This window comes from Pogona vitticeps, chromosome 5 (assembly GCF_051106095.1).
Source record: "Pogona vitticeps strain Pit_001003342236 chromosome 5, PviZW2.1, whole genome shotgun sequence".
Classification (NCBI taxonomy): Eukaryota; Metazoa; Chordata; class Lepidosauria; order Squamata; family Agamidae; genus Pogona; species Pogona vitticeps.
The window spans coordinates 107423790-107430624 of record NC_135787.1 but is presented as its reverse complement, the minus strand read 5'-3'; the positions used below and the strand labels follow the sequence as shown (position 1 = coordinate 107430624).

The window sequence follows — 6835 nt, the reverse complement described above, 5'->3', positions numbered from 1 at the left end:
AAGATGCGCCCGTGTTTTTGCTCCAGGCTTTGGCACAAGAGAGTTCAGAGAGGGTGTGTGTGTGTGTGTGTGTGTGTGTGTGACATTTTCCTCTCCAACTCTGGAGCACAATTTCTAAGTGTGTGTGTGTGTGTGTGTGTGTGTGTGTGTGTGTGTGTGTGTGTGTGTGTGTGTGTGTGTGTGTGTGTGTGTGTGTGTGTGTGTGTGACATTTTCCTCTCCAACTCTGGAGCACAATTTCTGAGCCTAATGAATGACTCCCGTTATTAAATTAGAATAAGCAGAAAACTAAGTTAAGAGCGCCGATCAGCCAAAACGTGGAGGGACTCCCCGCCCGCCTCCGCCAGCTGCCTCGGGCCACCCCGCCGCCGCGGCCTCAGCGCTTCGGGAGCCAGCGCCGGCGACCCTGAACGGCAGGACAGGGAAAGCGGCTTCCCCACAACAGCGGCCGCCGCCGCCGCCGCCGCCCCCGCTCTCCCAAGGGAAGAAGCTGCTGCCCGCTTGCCCTTTCCAGCCGGGCCAGCGCGGGGTGAGCCGGGGCTCTGGAAGGCGCCCAAAGGCGGCCACGGCCGCGCGGGCCGCCCTTCTCCGGGTCGCCGCGGCCTCTCCACGTGGAGGCAACGCGTCGCCGGAGCGGAAAGCTCCGGCCCAGCGGCGGGAGGGCGTGTGTGCGTGTCTCTGTGTGTGTGTGTGTGGGAGGAGAGGCGGGAGTGCACGAGTGGCGGAGGGAAGCGGGCGCGGCGAAAGCACGCCGGGGCAGCTCGCTCGGCCCGGCTCGCCCGTCTTCCAGTCTGGCCAAAAACGCACGCCAAGCAAACTCGGTTCTCGCATCAGGAGTTTATTGATGCCTGGCTTGAAGGACGCCGGACTCGCGCACCCGCGAGGGCGCTTCCGAAGAGGCAGCAGCGGCAGCGCCTCCTCTTCTCCGCCTGCTCCGGAGCTTCCCCTCCCTCTGTTTGTCTGTCTCTCTCTCACACTCACACACACACACCCTCCGGCCCGCAAGCGGAAAGAAGAGCCTCGCTTCTCGGGAGGCGCCGGGGCGCGTGTCTCTTTCTCTCCCGCTCCCGGCCGACGCCTGGCGGCACGGACGCGCACCGACGCCCGCAAGGACCAGGAGGTAAAGGACGCAAGGCTTTCCTGGCGGGAGTCTGTGGGCTTTCTCGGGAGAAGGCTCCGGCTCCCACTTCGGAGCGTGGCGCGAGCGGGGATTCCCCCCCCTCCAAAGAGAGAGCCGTCAAACGCCCTCGGGTTAAGTTGGAGGGGAGCCCCATCGAACCGAGTGGGAGTTCCTTCCGAGTAAACTTAGATAGAATCCGACGAGCGGGGTTTTGGTAGAGAAGTGAAAAGCCGGAATAATAATAATGACGACGAGAGGCATCATAAATCAGTAGTGATGGCAGTAGTATTAGCTAATCGTTAATAGTTATAATTAATAGTAACTCAATAATACCGCTGTGATGTAAGATTAGCTGCAGGAGCGCTGGCTTGCCCGCGGGTCGCTGGCTATCTTTTGACACTTTTGCAGTGTGATTCGAAGCCGCACCTGAGTTTGTGCTCGATCCTGTGCGCCGATTTACTCGTAATGCCGCCGTCCTGTTTTCAGAGGACCATATATATATATTTTAACAAGTGCGTCCCTGTATAGAATCGATACTTTGGGGGCGATAAAGCGAGCACAGGAAAGCAGGGCTGCGATCCTGTGCCTGATTACCTGGAAGTAAACATCCCGGAACAGAGTTGGACTGACTCTGGAATAAAACGTGCTTGTAGTTATATACCGGAGGTCACATATAGGTTTAGTTGGTATAAACAGTGTTTCTGAGTCTGACAGGTTGAATTGCGCCGCAAGAGCTGGCGCTCTCCTTGGCGGAATTGCCAAACCCTGGAGGCGAGTTCAGTCGGATTGCTGTTGGAGAAACGTAGTTGCTTCTCCTCCAACCGAGATGAAACGGAGAGATTATCTGTTCTCGCTACTTCCCCGCCCAGTTTTGTACCACCCGGGCGTTACCTAAAGGTTCCCTGTGGAAACGTTGTGTAAGGTTTCGAATTCCGATCCCGTGTGTACCCTTTGCGCGGAAGTAAATGCGCATGGTTTTCTTCAGCCGGTGTCTTTGTACGCACCCTCCCTGGATGGGTGTGTGTGTGTGTGTGTGTGTGTGTGTGTGAGAGAGAGTCCTTTTATGTGGTTTGCAGCGTTCTTTAATTGGCAAGTCTGGGTCTTCCCCGCAACCTCTATTCTGATTTGTCCTTTTGACTCTCTCACACACCCATTTATTTGTGGAGTCGTCGTGAATTTTAAGGCGAGGGGGCTGGAGATTTAAGCCTGCCCTGTTGGAAGCATCCTAGCTGCGGCGGATTAAATCCCGTCGTTAAACGGTGGGAGATGCTGCTGACGACCTCTTTGTAACCTGGTTCCAGAAATCACCGGAGCAGATTGTCCGGCACTAAGAGTTGGAGCGCGCTGCTGATGCAAGGTGGGCGCCGAAACGGGGAAAAGCGCCTTGGCTGTGCTTGTCACAATTGCTGTGCGTCGACAAACATGGTATAGTCCTATGCGGAATATCGCCTCGTTCTTGCCGGTGTGGTTTGCAGCGATGTTGAATTGGCAAGTTTGGAGGGGGATTCTCCCCCGCAAACTCCATTCTGAGTTGTGGGAGTTCGAGAAATGGGCTTGCCGATCAGCGTCTTATCTCCCGGGAAGGTGTCCGGGTGGCATCCCCAGGTGTTGGGAACTCTCGCTCACCAGTTTGCGAGAGGGTGGATGCCTCTTATGTCCGGCTTCTTATCCTGAAGGAGTGAGGAGACAGAAAAGTGCCGCTTTGTCTCCGATCCCTGGCAGCCCTTTTCAGCTTCTTAGGAACTCCAGTGGTAGCCGGAGATACACCTGGCGAGGGCTTGGAGGAGAGAACAGCCATTCACTGATAGATAACAAGGGAGGTCTGACTGGACTTCTCTTGTCGGGTGTGTATACTATGGGAGAGTAGGAAATCGTAGAATACAGGGGAAGCTGCTCTGGGAAGACAACAACATTTGGGAAAGTTAATTTTGGGTGATGACAGCTGCTGACTTCTGGGCATTTTAATCAAAAAGCAACTTTTCCAAGCTCTGATGGAATGTTGGAGTTAGACTGTGTTATGAAAAGCTCAACGTTATGCTTGCTTCCCCCCCACTCTTAAAAATGTGAGATTCTTACTCTTCATTCTTTGCACAGAAAACTGCATCAACGCATTTCAAATGTAGCTGAGTAAAAAGAAAAACCGGAACTAGAAAGCCCATAAAAAGGATATTAGAACAATATTGTGTCAGACTTCTGGTTTTAAAACCAAGTAACAGATTTCACTATAGCATTAACAGATCCTTCCTGTTGTGTGCTTACTAAAACAAGCATATCCAATACATAGGTACAAAATGTTAATATACAAAATTATTGTGAGAGGTAGGATTCGAATCCTAGATAAGGGTTTAGTGGAAGTAGAAAAATGGCTAATCAAAGAGATGCTCTCCTTAATAATTGATTTTTCTCTTACAGCATGACTTTGCTCACCTCTTTGTGGTTTCCTTCCTCTGACATCCTATGGCTCTGGCAGTCACAGGGGATTGTGGGAGCTGTCCTTGAAAAAAGTAATTATCTCAAGTTTTAGTCTGAAGAAGACTCCTGGCCACAGAGCCCTTTTGCATCCTTAGAAAGGCATGAGCCGCATCTCCTGCATGCCAGATATATGTGTTCAGATGATGCTTACCTGTAGGTGTGAAAAACCTTCACCAGCACTCCTGCCTCCCAGGGGGTTGGAACATGGTTTCCACCTCCTCACTCATGACTGGTGGATCTAGCTGCCTTTCCCACTCTCCTCCAGATTTCAAAAGTCCAATAAAAGAAAGATTGTCAGATTCTATCAGTATCATCTATGCTGCCTCCATGTAAGTTCAGAATGCCATTGAGAAGCTTAGATATTGATTTAGTTACATAGATGTTAAATTTTTCATGGTGATTAATTTCCATCTTCTCTGTATAGACTCTCTGGCTCAGGATAAAACACCTTCCCCCCTTCTTTCTTAATTTGATGGTTGAAGGATGTTTTTTTCTGAATGCCAGACTACCTTTTTGTGCTGCTTTGCATTGATCAAAGACAAGTATGAGGTTAGTTTATCCTACAGAGACAAGAACATCTGAACTGATTTGAGTCTCTGATGGAGGCTCTAAACCTGCCTTAGGGCTACAGCCCATTTCTATAGGAGGTAATGACCTAATTGCAGTTTAAGGGATTAGAAAGGGATCAGAATTGTAGCAGAATGTGGTGTTCCTTTGATTCCTATCTTGCTCTCCCAAAGTGTGGGTCATCACAACTCTTTCTGGTCACTAGCAGCACAACACCTGGATACCCAGCATGACATGAGAAACCCTCTCCCCATCCTGGAAACATTTGAGGGGCTTGGGTATGAGGTGGAAGCTTATCCCTGAAAAACTATGGTCTGACACGACTCAGGAGGCAGTGGAAGATAGGAGGGCCTGTCGTGCTTTGGTCCATGGAGTCACGAAGAGTCGGACACAACTAAACGACTAAACGATGGCGACATACAGTGTTTGCTGTTCAGTTGCAGGCCACTTCCTATTCTTTCTGTCGCTAGAGCTTAAAGGTAATAATGTTAGATATAACTTTTGTTACATTATGGAGTAATGAGAGCACAATGACCTCCCTTTTTGCAAAGACAGAAAGACTGGTAAAGGGGGACAAGTAGATAAGGAAGCTTTTCTCATTTCTTTGGGAGGTATCTCAAGTAAAGCTATCAATATGGTTATCATTTCCCTTTAATTATCTTTGATTTACAATTTTGTAGTGGAAGACTCTTGTCTATGTTTGATTCTGCAGTGCTAATGGTCTATATTAATCACAGCAACTTTAAAAGCAACAGAACACATAATATGGTGTGGAAGCTTTTGTGTTACGCAGGGTAGAGTCTTGTACAGAGCTCACAAACCATTCTGGAGCAGAAGAGCTCACATACTATGCTGTGTACTTTGAATGATTCATAGACAGTATGTAGTAAATTAATATATCTCTCAATAAACCCATTCTCTTTAGGTTTATCTGCTTTGTTTCAGAAATATATCTATTTTGTTCAGAACAAATTTAACCTACTTTAGCCTTCTGGAGTTTTATGCCTGCTGGAAGGCAGAATTTTAAAACATTTCAAATTCAAGGGATATACAAGCCTGAAACATGGACACACTCATTACCATGGAAGTGGATGTCTTGTAGAGCAAGCCTAGAGATGTTTATTCAACATATATTTTATTTCATTGGAAGTACTATTGTTTTCGTAGGGACGTGGTGGTGCTGTGTGCTAAGCCGCAGAAGCCTGTGGTGCAGGGTCAGAAGACCAGCAGTCGTAAGATCGAATTCATGCAACGGAGTGAGCTCCCGTCACTTTGTCCCAGCTCCCGCCAACCTGGCAGTTTGAAAGCATGCAAATGCGAGTAGATAAATAGGGACCACCTCGGTGGGAAGGTAACAGCGTTCCGTGTCTAAGTCGCACTGGCCATGTGACCATGGAAGATTGTCTTTGGAGAAATGCTGGCTCTGTGGCTTGGAAACGGGGATGAGCACCGCCCCCTAGAGTCGGACACGACTGAACAAAAATTGTCAAGGGGAACCTTTACTTTAATATTGTTTTCTATGGGTCTTACTCCTAGGTATATTTGTGTATTATTTCAGTCTACATCTGATTCCAAACACACTTGATTCAAATCACCCTTCACTCTGGGTTTGAGAGGCAAAGGAAAATGTAGTAGAAAAAGGCCCATAGGGCTATAGGTTTATTTCTCCACCTGTTATCTTGATCTGCTGTACCTCAGATTCTTCCACAGTTCAGGCTTGTTTAGGCAGGAATGATAAGGAAAACATCTTTTTTTCCATTTTAATTTGTGCCTGCTTATTTGTTTGTTTGTTTGTTTGTTTAGTTAGTTAGTTAGATCGTTAGATCTTTAGATAGTTAATTAGTTAGTACACAGCCATCTAGCCAAGGCTATTCTGGACAGTTTATTATTATTATGAGTATACTATCTCTGGAGGCAAAAAGGTTGAAACTGAGGCTGTCCTACTTTGGGCACATCATGAGAAGACAGGCTTCCCTGGAAAAGATAATAATGTTGGGAAAGGTGGAAGGCAGCAGGGAAAGAGGAAGACCAAATATGAGATGGACTGACTGCTGGGAATTTCAGTCTAAGGATACCTGGGTTACCTAAGGTTGAGAACCACTGCATTAGAATGATACTGTAGGGAAGATTCCTGCCGGCGAGTAGATTCCTACTCAGGAGGCAAAGCTATTGTTCAAAACACAGTGCAGGCTCCCAAGATCTATCCTGTATAGAGGTAGTTAGGTTGCATTCATGTTGCCCTCTTGCAAGATTTTTATCAAGTGGGTGGAAAGCAGCAGCAACAGTGTTAAGTGGAAACATAACAAATGCTGCAAATGTGTAACTCATTTGTTTCCTTGCTTTCCTGGGATGCAGTGAATGGGCTACATTTTTCATAAGGAAGAGAATGAATGAGCCTTGGAAGTCATTTGGAATGGGAACAGCAATGATTCTATTGAATTTCTGCAAAGTAGCCTTTAACTTTATCTGAGCCATTTTAAACTGTTTAAAATAGAGTTCCACCTCAGACCATAATTCATTGGGGGGGGGACCCTAGATTTTTGCCTGGATTTGAAATACTGTCTAAACATGAGGATGACTGTACTGGAAATAATCCTGGATGATAGCTTTCTTGTTTCTGTTTTTCCCTTGTTTGCTCCTTTTTGGGGGATGTGTCTTCATATTATATAGATTTGCT

General features: G+C 47.5%; 1 protein-coding gene across 3 annotated transcripts in view; it reads left to right on the top strand.

Moving 5' to 3' along the window:
* The first annotated feature begins 212 nt into the window (after positions 1-212).
* Positions 213-6835, top strand: part of SEMA3D (semaphorin 3D) — a 204918-nt gene continuing 198295 nt past the window's right edge. The window contains exon 1 of one of the 3 annotated variants that reach the window (XM_020800516.3): positions 213-1119. The gene's annotated coding sequence lies outside the window, so the exon portion shown is untranslated. Of the gene's footprint in view, positions 1120-1219; positions 2545-6835 lie in introns of those variants that run through there. The other 2 variants (XM_073000805.2, XM_078394234.1) reach the window with 2 other exon arrangements.